This window comes from Sinocyclocheilus grahami, unplaced genomic scaffold (assembly GCF_001515645.1).
Source record: "Sinocyclocheilus grahami isolate Dianchi unplaced genomic scaffold, SAMN03320097.WGS_v1.1 scaffold74.1, whole genome shotgun sequence".
NCBI lineage: Eukaryota > Metazoa > Chordata > Actinopteri > Cypriniformes > Cyprinidae > Sinocyclocheilus > Sinocyclocheilus grahami.
The window spans coordinates 2023350-2034995 of NW_015505253.1; the positions used below are offsets into that span (position 1 = coordinate 2023350).

General features: G+C 38.0%; 1 long non-coding RNA gene across 1 annotated transcript in view; it reads right to left on the minus strand.

The window, feature by feature from the left end:
• Positions 1–1693: 1693 nt before the first annotated feature.
• LOC107585811 (uncharacterized) overlaps positions 1694–11646 on the minus strand; it is a 15708-nt gene continuing 5755 nt past the window's right edge. The window contains exon 2 of the long non-coding RNA XR_001609289.1: positions 1694–1734. This is a non-coding gene — a long non-coding RNA (uncharacterized lncRNA). The remainder of the gene's footprint in view (positions 1735–11646) is intronic.

An 11646-nucleotide genomic window follows, 5' to 3' on the forward strand; every position in this document is an offset into this window, starting at 1 on the left:
GGTGCCCAGGTGTGTGGTGTCAAGGTGACGGAGAAAGAGTCCGGGAGGATGGGAGATGGCGACCTCTGGTGGTGAGAGGGAGAACACCAGACGCCAGCCCCTGACAGAATGAATAGAATCTGCAAACTCTGACCCAGTTTATTTGCTGGCTTCCATGTGTGTAATAAGCTGTTTTCCCCTGCAGCTGGGAACCTGGGGTGTAAAAATACTATTGGGTAAGTTGTCAGTGGGTGGAATCACAGACCAAATCAAAAACAGACATTCTGACATGGAACACTTTTGTTCACTTTTTTAATAGTTAATTTTTTTTGTTTTTCTCCTACTGTACTAAAAACATACTGAACTGCCGTTTTTGTGTACCATTACAAGAAACTCAAATAACAGTCTAAAACGGGTCAAAAGAAAGTAAAGTGCATTCAAATGGTCAGATGAACTAGATAAGTTCTTGAATACCAGCAAACTCTTGTGTATGTAAAGGGTTTAGTTTGTCTAGCCATGCTAAATTCTGTAAATATGCTTTTTATTTTTATTTTTACAGATTTATACAAATTCTTTCGGCCTTCATGTCATCAGTGTGTATTTTAAAAATTGTTACTATTTAATGTATTTTATTAATAATTAATACTGTTGAATTTAAACTGTCGTCTTGCCCATAAATTAATTTTATTTTTTTTGTGCATTTGTTGTAGATTTGCCAGCATTCAGTCAAAATTGGCCCTGTTTACGCTATCATGTTGTTGTTTTTTAAAGAAGTGATTACATTATTGTAAAAATTACTTAACATTTGGCATGCTAATGTGTGCTACTGCTATCTAGTTAACCCGAAAGAGAGCGGAGTTATTTTGGCATGTCTAATTTTATCAGGACTATCCATTACACAAGAGTTTGAGTTGAGTCTACATGCTATTTTATGAAACACATTTGCAGCACATGGAAACACTGTTCACAATTGAATCAAGTTTAGCTAAAGAATGATTTTGTTTGAGTGTAATATTGATTTGATAATGAATTGATTTATCATGCATCACTAATATTGGCAGTTATTGAACGAGTCTGGGAGAGGAAATGGATTTGTTGCTTTTATTTCTCTGTTCGTAAAATGTTAGCATTGTAAGCATTTCACAAAGATTATTTCTTTAAGATTAATATGACTACATCATTTCAAAGTAGAAGTATCATAACTATACTGACATACTAATGAGCACATTTTTGTAACGGAATTACAAGTGATGAGCAAAAAAACCACAGTATCACAGACATTATTACAGGATGTAATGAGTTATTTGAGAACTTTTACTGTACATTCATAAATGAATAGCTGTCATCAGCAGTCTGGTGTGAATCTCTCACACATGATCACGCTGTACATCAGTAGATGTGGTCTGTCCCGTTTCAGTCTGGACTCTCTTCAGTCTGGAGCAGCAGTGAGGCATCCTGATGATTTTCTCAGCGTCGCTCCTCATGAACACATACAGCAAACAGTCCACAAGTGGGTTTAACAGATGAAAAAGAGCAGTAAATTTGAACAGACTGGGTATTATCCAAGTTATTACACACAATCATTACAATATCAATTGGTAGGATTAGAAAGGTGAAACTCATCAACACAAAAAACAGAGGAGTGAATTGAAATTTGAAAACAATTGAAACCTGGAAATGTAGAACCCAGACGATTTAATCAAGATGTTCTTCACCTCAATCTTGTAATCTTGTCTCCACCAATATTTGCCAGACCTACGATGTAAGATTATGAAAAACATTTGATCTATTATACATTGATTAATTACATTGCACCATAAATCAAAATGAGATCTTATAATAAGGCAGGGGTTCTCAAACTTTTTTGTCAGCAGAACCCCTTAGATTTAAAAGGTTTATTTGAAGTTAACATTTTTATAATTTGACGGCACATTCAGATATTTACAGTTCTCTAATGAGTAATGACAGTAAACATGCAAGTAAACAGATATTATATTATCTATATTATATCTCGTTAGTATTCTTTTGAAGTAGTTTTTGTATTCAGTTCAATTTAGTTCAGTCATGAGTTGCACTTAAATTGAACTACATTAAATGTTTAACTTTTCATCAACTCATGAATTCACAGGTTAACCCCCGTTTGGGAAACCTTGTAATAAGGAAATATCACATACACAATTTTTGTTGCTGCGGGTGATCACGCCCTTTTTACCCTGACAACTTCAACAGTGAACAAAATTAACATATGAACACACAATTGACTATCAGATCTCAATATAAAATGCATAGGGTGATAGCAGTATGGTGTTTGCCAAAAAAAAAGTTTAATGTGAGAATACACATTAATTATGAATTACAATCTTAACAGGATTATTCCTTAAAGATTTGCTATACTGTCAGGACAACATATTTCCAGCCATACAAAGAAGTCCTAACTTCAATCATCTGTGTTGTGATGACAATACTTCACTGCAGATTGAAACCCTTGTTCTATCTATATCTATCTATATCTATCTATATCTATCTATCTATCTATCTATCTATCTATCTATCTATCTATCTATCTATCTATCCTTCACCAGATTCATTTATGTAATCATGGAGTGATGTAACATATATGCAGTTATATTATTCAAGCACCCAATAATTATGTAAAATAATAGTAGTTGGAAAAAGATGCATCTACCCTTTTAATTTGACTCATAGGCATTTATTGAAGGGTAAAGAAGCACCAAAATATCAATACTGTAGCACCAACTTGTCAGGAAGTTCACAAAGTCATGGCCCATGCACACATAAAGTTCTTCTGCTACTTCCAGTATCGTGCCAGTCCTCATTTCGACAGTGGAATAGCCACAAAGAGAAGTACTCACTTATGCTGTACTGGACACACAAAGCGACTAAACCTTCATTTTGGAAGACCTTCCTGATGACTTAATTGCTATCACTCAACCAGTGCAACTTAGAATTTGCACCATGACAGCTGTTGACACCATCACTGCATGTAAAAGGGTTCGTGGTCTGCAAGTTCGAGGACTTCAAGCAGCAAACTCTATTCAACTACAGCAAGCATATACTAGAGAGACTTCATTCCTGTTGACAAGTCCTATATTCCAACCGAGGTCAGTACTGCATTGGCCTCACCTCAAACTTCTGGCCAATCAATTGTTACCACTTCAGAACTGTGAAGTTGGACTGTTAATCTGATATGACTGCCCATCAGATCTAGCTTTCCTCAAAGTCATAATAGGTGGTGAAAATGAACCATTTGCACAAAGAATTAAGCTTGGCTGGAGTATTATAGGCCTCTCCAATCCACACCTAGACAGACAGGGAAATCAGAGCTTCATCCATAGAGTTGCAGTTAAAGAAAAACCTGTCCAATCACCCAACGATATCTTGAGAATTCTAGAGTCAGATTTCAATGAGAAAGGTTATGAGGATAAAAGTTAGGGCCGCACAATTAATCAAATTTTTAATTGCGATTACAATTATGGATGCCACAATTTAGTAATCATTCAAAGTGGCAATTAATCGTTCAAAGTCCACTTATGTTATTCTGCATGCTTAAGATGCATTTTCTTCTTTCTACATGTTATTCATATTTTTACTTTTTTTATAATTTAAAGAAGAAACCAATCTGATGTATAGTTGACACTTGAGGCTTAATACTATGGAAAAGCACAAAGTTTTTCAGTTAGAGTGTTTTCAGCTTGTTTGTTTTCATATAAAAATACGGCATACAGTTGCATAAAACAATGGTATAAACATCATTCAATGTAAATTGTGATAATCGTAATTAACAATCACTATTACAATTTCAAGGGAATAATCGACAATTCTGGTTTTTGTCATAATCGTGCAGCCCTAATAAAACTGTGTCTCAAGAGGATGTTCGTTTCATACAGCATATCAGTGCCAATATCAAACAGAAGGCTAATGGACATTATGAACTTCCTCTCCCTTTCAAGTGTATCGGCCGACCCTCACTGCCAAATAACAAAAGGCTAGCAGCTGCTCGCTTGCAGCATTTGAAGAAAAGGCTCAAGTCTAACAAGCAATATTGTGATCACTACAAGGCCTTCATGGAAAAGATCATTAACATAGGTGATGCTGAACCAGCCCTAGTGATACCAGAAGGAGAGACTGCATGGTACATTCCACACCATGGGGTGTACCACCCTCGGAAACCAGATAAGCTGAGGGTCGTGTTTGATTGTTCTAAGTTTTGTGGTATATCTCTAAATGACACTCTTCTGACCGGCCCTGATCTAATTAACTCATTAGTGGGAGTACTCTGCCGCTTCAGAAAGGAACTAGTCGCAGTCACCTGCGACATACTGTAGAAAAGATGTTTCACCAGTTCTTTGTCTCTCCAGACGAATGCAATTATATAAGGTTTCTATGGTGGGAGGGTGGAGACTGGGAGAAAGAGCCTCAAGACTATCGTATGGCAGTCCATCTCTTCGTCGCTACATCGTCTTCTGGGTGTAATAATTTCGGCCTGAAGTACCTGGCGCAGCAGTAAAAAGTTAATCAGCATCAGAGTTTGTTGAAAAGAACTTCTATGTAGACGATGGGTTAACCAGTGTTCGTTCAGTCGATGAAGCCAAAGAACTGATCACTGATGCTCAAGCGCTGTGTAAACGCAGAGGCTTAAGGCTTCATAAATTCAACTCAAATGAGGAAGATGTTCTCTGCTTCATAGACCCATCAGAAAGGGATATAATGTCTAAGCCCCTTGACTTAAACCTTAAAGCAACACCAACAGGACGTGTACTTGGTATTCAGTGGTCAACAAAAGATGACACTTTCAGCTTCAACTCCAACTTTAAAGATCAGCCATCAACTCGCCGTGGTATCTTGTCTGTCATCGCCTTCCTGTACGACCCACTCGGATTTGTTGCACCATTCATTCTACAGGGAAAGTGTATCCTGCAAGAACTGTGCCGAAGAGGCATAGGATGGGACGATCAGCTTCCAGATGAATTGTGTTCACGGTGGGAGGATTGGAAAAAATGTTCTTCAAAAGCTTAAGGAAGTCGCCATACCAAGATGTTATCACACAAATGCTTTCAATGAAATCATCAGAACGGAGCTGCACCACTTCTCCGACACAAGTAATGCTGGATATGGAGCTTGCTCTTATCTCCGTTTCAAAAATGATATGAGTAAAGTGTACAGAGTTGCACCTACAAAAATCACAAGCATACCAAGATCTAGAAAAGCTTCAGGACCAGATGGTGTTTCACCTGCCTGTTTAAAAGTCTGCGCTGACCAACTGGCCCCCATCTTCACACAGATCTTCAACAGATCATTGGAGCTGTGTGAAGTTCCCTGCTGCTTCAAACGCTCCACCATCATTCCGGTCCCCAAAAAGTCCAAAATCACTGGACTTAACGACTACAGACCTGTTGCTCTCACATCTGTGGGCATAAAGTCACTTGAGAGACTGGTCCTGACCTACCTGAAGGACATCACTAGACCCTTGCTGGATCCTCTTCAGTTTGCCTACAGAGCAAACAGGTCTGTGGATGATGCAGTCAATATGGGACTGCATTACATCCTGCAACACCTCGACAGACCTGGGAATTACGCAAGGATCCTATTTGTGGACTTCAGTTCGTCCTTTAATACCATCATGCCTGATCTTCTCTCAGACAAACTCACCCAGCTCTCCGTGCCCACCTCCATCTGTCAGTGGATCACCAGCTTCCTGACAGACAGGCAGCAGCTAGTGAGGCTGGGCAAACTCACATCCAGGACTATCACCATCAGCACTGGTGCCCCCCAGGGATGTGTTCTCTCCCCACTGCTCTTCTCTCTCTACATGAATGACTGCACCTCTAAACACCCCTCTGTCAAGCTCTTGAAGTTCGTAGACGACACTACAGTCATCGGCCTCATCAAGGATGGAGACTGATTCTGATTCTGATTCAGATTGGAACTTGCGGCATCTGTCTTATCTGTAAAAATTAGTGTCATGCTGAAAACAGAGCTTGAAATGAAGATTGATCAAGAATTCTTCTGGACAGATTCACAGGTTGTTCAGGGATATATTAACAATGAAGCATGAAGATTTCATGTATTCGTTGCTAACTGTGTGCAGCTGATAAGAGACATTACGGATCAGAGTCAGTGGTATTACATTAATAAAACAGAAAACCCAGCTGATCACGCCTCTAGAGGGCTTCATGCCTCTGACATCCCTTCATCGATCTGGTTATCAGGACCCAAATTAAGTAGTAAGTCTAACACCGTACACCTCTGTCAACCTGCTTGTTGGTGAACCTGAAGTTAAATCAGTCCAAATATTCGCGACCACAGTCAGTGACAGTACGGACATTCACAGTTGTTTCAGTCGATTTTCTTCTTGGTCAATGCTTCTAAAGGTTGTTGCAAGGATAAAAAGACTAGGATCAAAAGAGAAATACCCCAGTGATTATGTTACTGTTGATCAAACTTGTCCAGCAGGAAGTGTTCTCCAAAGAAATAAGAATGATCGAGAAGGGGAACACTCTTCCAAGTGCTAGTGCGTTGTACCAGCTAGATCCATTTTGGACAAAGGTCTTCTTCGTGTAGGTGGAAGACTGAGAAAGTCATCACTCAGTCAAGAACTAAAACATCCTGTGATTCTCCCAAAAGATAGTTACATCACCAAGCTAATTCTGTCACTTTACCACACCAAGGTTTGTCATCAGGGTCGAAATCAAACTCAAATGGTGCTTAGAACGAAATGATTTTGGATAGTTGGAGGCAGCAAGTCAATCGCCAAGCTGATACACAAGTGTGTGCAATGTCGAAAGCTTAGAAGACCGACAGAAGAACAATGAATGGCAGAACTTCCCAAAGAGAATGTTGAAGTATCCGCTCCCTTCACATTCTGCGGCATGGACATTCACTTGTCTATCCTCTCGCGCAGTTCATATTGAGATGATTGAAGATTTGTCTACGGATGCCTTCATCAATGCCTTGAGGTGCTTTATCAGCCTTACAGGAGAAGTTCGCAAACTTCAGTGTGACCACGGTACCAACTTTGTGGGAGCCAGGAATGAATTCAAAGAATCACTGAAACAAGTTGACACCAAAGCTCTGGAAGTCTTTCTTTCCGAGAAACAATGCAAATTTGTCTTTAATGCTCCTTCTGCAAGCCATGCTGGAGGCATCTGGGAGCGTCAAATACGAACTTGCTCAGTGCCCAGGCAGGCTTGATGATGGTTCACTTAGAAAGCTGTTCTATTAAGCAATGGCTATAGTTAATAGTCGTCCACTAACGGTAGATGGCATTAATGATCCAAATTCACTCTAACCTCTAACCCCAAACCATTTAATACTGATGAAGTCTGATGTTTCACTTCCACCTCCAGGAAAATTTGTCAAAGAAGACATGTACGCTACGAAACGATGGCGCAGAGTCCAATACTTGGTCAAGCAGTTTTGGAGTCATTGGAAGGAGGAGTATCTTCTTAACATTTCAACGTAATTGAAAGTATTATGATGTCGTTCAGAGTAAATTATGTCGTAATCATCAAAGAGGATATGCTCCCAAGAAGTCAATGGCAGTTAGGCAGAGTGGTTGAAACTGTCAAAGAGAGTGATGGATTTGTTAGGCAAGTGAAGGTACAAGTAGGAGAACGAAAATGCACTAGCAAACGTGATCAACCCTCCAAGCCCACAATCATTGAAAGGCCCATTCAGAAATTGGTAGTGCTTCTTGAAGAAGAGTGGCGCAAAATAGTCAGATCAGAGTTTTATGGTGAATGGTGCCTTGATTCAGCTCAATTTCATTCTAACGTTAGTACCCTTTGGTAAAGCGGAGTGAGGTATGTCAAGTTGACGTTAGTACCCTTTGGTAAAGCGGAGTGAGGTATGTATTGTATTGTTTATGTTGGGCTGTGTTTTTACTTATCTTTTTGTATTGTCTATGTGGTATCTTATGTTTGTTATATGATGCTACTACCCTACACTCTCAGAAATAAAGGTACAGCAGCTGTCACTGGGGTGGTACCTTTTCAAAAGGTACTTATTTGAACCTAAAGGGTCTATTTTGGTACCTTAAAGGTACATATTGGTACTTAAAGTGTACATATTAGAATCTAATAGTTACAAAAGTGTACGTTTTGAAAAGGTACCGCCCCAGTGACAGCTGTTGTACCTTTATTTCTGAGAGTGTACTTTAATTGTAGGGTAGTTGCCTTGTGGGATTAATAAAGTTATTAACTTAACTTAAAAACTTAACTTAAAATACATCAGAAACATACATTTTGCCCCCTTTATGAACCCCTCTGCAGACAGTTCTCAGCATCTTAGATATGTCTGAAAGACTGTTCAAAGCTTAGTGTACTCTTGGACTAACTGGAGCGCTGAATAAGTGAGTTTTTTTATTGAGTAACTTGTAAATCTGTGCTGACACGAGCTGCACACTGTTTCAGACTGTTTCTGATTTGGTTAATAAAGTTCACTAAAAAGAATTGGTCCAAAAGAATCATTCATTTGTGAACTGGACATCACTACTAAGCAATTCAGAATATTTCCGACCACTTTAAGAAAAATAAAACGAGATCATTTCCAAGCAATGTACAGACAGTAACATAAACTCAATTAGTGGACACGGTTCATTCACTGAATCCCTACAAGATGCTTGCAAAATATATGTGACTGAAGTCAAGCACATTTTATTCAGTTAATCATTCTGTAATAAGTTATTTTTATTTTATTTTTTATTTTTTCACAGATTGTGGCCATTTCAATGCTAGAGATGATTGAAATGTAGATGATTACTCCAGATTTCAGTTCAAAGTTATCCATGTTGTTCTCACTTTGATTGGAAGCATTCATTTTTGGCTCTGCTGCAACACAGGACATGCATCATTTGATTTATTGAATTCCATTTCAAGGTGAACGCTCAAGTCATGCACATTTCATCCAGTTAAACATGCTGTAATGTGTTATTTAAGAACTATTATTAAAAAGTCATAAATGAATCGCTGTCATCAGCAGTGTGGTGCGAATCTCTCACACATGATCACGCTGTACATCAGTAGATGTGGTCTGTCCCGTTTCCCCCGACAGTCAGGACAGGTCAGGGTAAAGTTTGGATGGCAAATTACTAGCTTGCAAAGGCTCTTGCACATGTACTGAAACACCTTCATATTTCTGGGTCTTGTTCTTGTTCGATGATCATTGCTGAATCAAGCCCTTCTTTTAGAATCTGACTGACTTGTAAAAACGTCACGTGGAATTTGGGAAAGTTTCCCACATCTAAAACAGATGGGTGTTGTTCAGTAAAACTAGCAAATGATTCCCAATAAACAGCTTTTATTTTTAATAGATGATGAGGTCTGACTTCCATTTCATCCATTTAAAACCACTAATGTGATGCCACAGTTGACGTTTTAATGAACAAACTGATGGATATAAAATGAAGAACAGAAAGATATCTTTATCTGCTGTTTCTGGGAGAATCATTCGTTCTTCCTTTAAAAACAAACCTATAAATGTATCAGGAATCATGCTATTTTGTTCCATTACTTAACATGTATCAGTATTTAATATTAGTAGGAGACAAACCATGGAAAAATTTATAAATTTTTTCTGGATTTATGTAGATTTCTTGACTATACCCGCAGCAGCTCTCATATGCAGAACCAACAAAGGACAATAACTGTAACTAAAGATTTAATAAAAAAATATATATTTATTTTTATGAGTATTATGAAATCAGGCCTTAATGCAATGCTTTGGAATACTAATCAGTCAGTCACAGCAGTCTAAATTTGCTCATAAAACAAAAATATCTATCAGGATCATAATGTTATTTATTATTATTATTAAAATACAATTTATTTTCATTTTATTTTAATATTTCAGATCTGTTTAATCTGTTTAGAAATATCTCAGTTTTAGTTCAAGGACTCCAACCAGGTAAATGTGCTGACATATATATTGATGGAAAGATCTCAGAATAGTTTATCAACCGATATAATCCTGAAATATCTTGCACCTCTATAATTGACAGTTACTGAAGAAGTCTGGGAGAAGAAATTGTGGCTTTCTTTATTTCTCTCTCAGTAAAATGTGACAATAGTATTTCACAACTTTCTAAAGATCAATATGACCAGATCATTTCCAAGTACAAGTATTATAACCATACTGACATATAATTCCATTACAGATAGTAGTTTATGTACAGACATAAAGCACAACAGCACAGGACATGCATCATTTGTTTCATTGAATCTCATTACAAGATGAACACTCGAGTCATGCACATTTCATCCAGTTAAACATGCTGTAATTAGTTATTTGAGAACTTTTACTGTACATTCATGAATGAATCGCTGACATCAGCAGTCTGGTGTGAATCTCTCACACATGATCACGCTGTACATCAGTAGATGTGGTCTGTCCCGTTTCAGTCTGGACTCTCTTCAGTCTGGAGCAGCAGTAAGGCATCCTGATGATTTTCTCAATGTCGCTCCTCATGAACACATACAGCAAACAGTCCACAAGTGGGTTTAACAGATAAAGAATAAAAGTAAAGATAACCAGACTAAGTGGGAATGTGTGCTCATGTAGAAGCAGAAAAATACAAATTTGGAAGGGGAGGATTAGAAAGGTGTAACTGATCACCACAAAGAACAGAGGAGCCAGAGCTAACTGCTGCTTTACAGGAGTGAGAGAAATTGAGTGAGAGAGAGACCTGCATGTGCCTACAAAACACACAATGATCACTAGATAGGGGATGAAGGGCATTATATACACCAGTCTATTTTTAAAAAAGCAAACTAGACAAACAATAAAAGGTATAAGCCAACCGGTCAGTGAAGTACACACAAAATATTTGACTGAGCGATGGTACCTGTGCCAAACAGGATGAGCGATCAGAACGTATCTCTCTACGGCTATACATGTCATGAAATGCAAACCTATGGAACCAGCCCAAATTATTATGTAACTAAAGAGCAAGCTAACGTTAAGTAGCAATGTGCAAACAATCTGTATGAGATCTGAAATGAGTAGATTTATGACAAAAACTGGAGCAGCTTGTTTAGATTTGATGAGAGAATAAACAGCATAAATAGCCAAACAGATCATGGGAATTTCAATGCTAGCAATGATTGAAGCAGGGACAGTGAGTAGAGTGTAATAGTAATCATGTTTTCATCCATCCATGGTTAACATCATAGTTTGACTCGGCTGTGGTGCTGTAAAGATCACTGTTAGATGTAGTATTGAATGAAGATCTGGGAGTTTCCATCACCGAAATGCAGGACTAGTGGATAAAACGAATTAAAAGGATTGTTGCTCCTCATTCTTGCTTTCTTGTCTTCAATGAAAAAGATGCCAGATGGAGGATTCGGGACTTTTGGTCTAAAAGACACATCAGTTGAGTCACATTATTATCAAGTCAACACGTTTAGACATTATCCTAAAATAATTCCTTATATTTTATTCAAAATGCAGCTTGTTTGTGGCTTACTGCAGTTGAATAAGTCCTTCTTATTCGCTAGTGTTCCTCTTCATCTAAAAAAAAGCTAAACACATTTTAGTATTTGTATAAATCATATAATTTATAAGGAGATTATTATACAGAACAACATGAACAGTTGGGACCCAGGGACAAGTTTGGATAGCAAATTACTAGTCATGCAAAGGTTTTGTAGA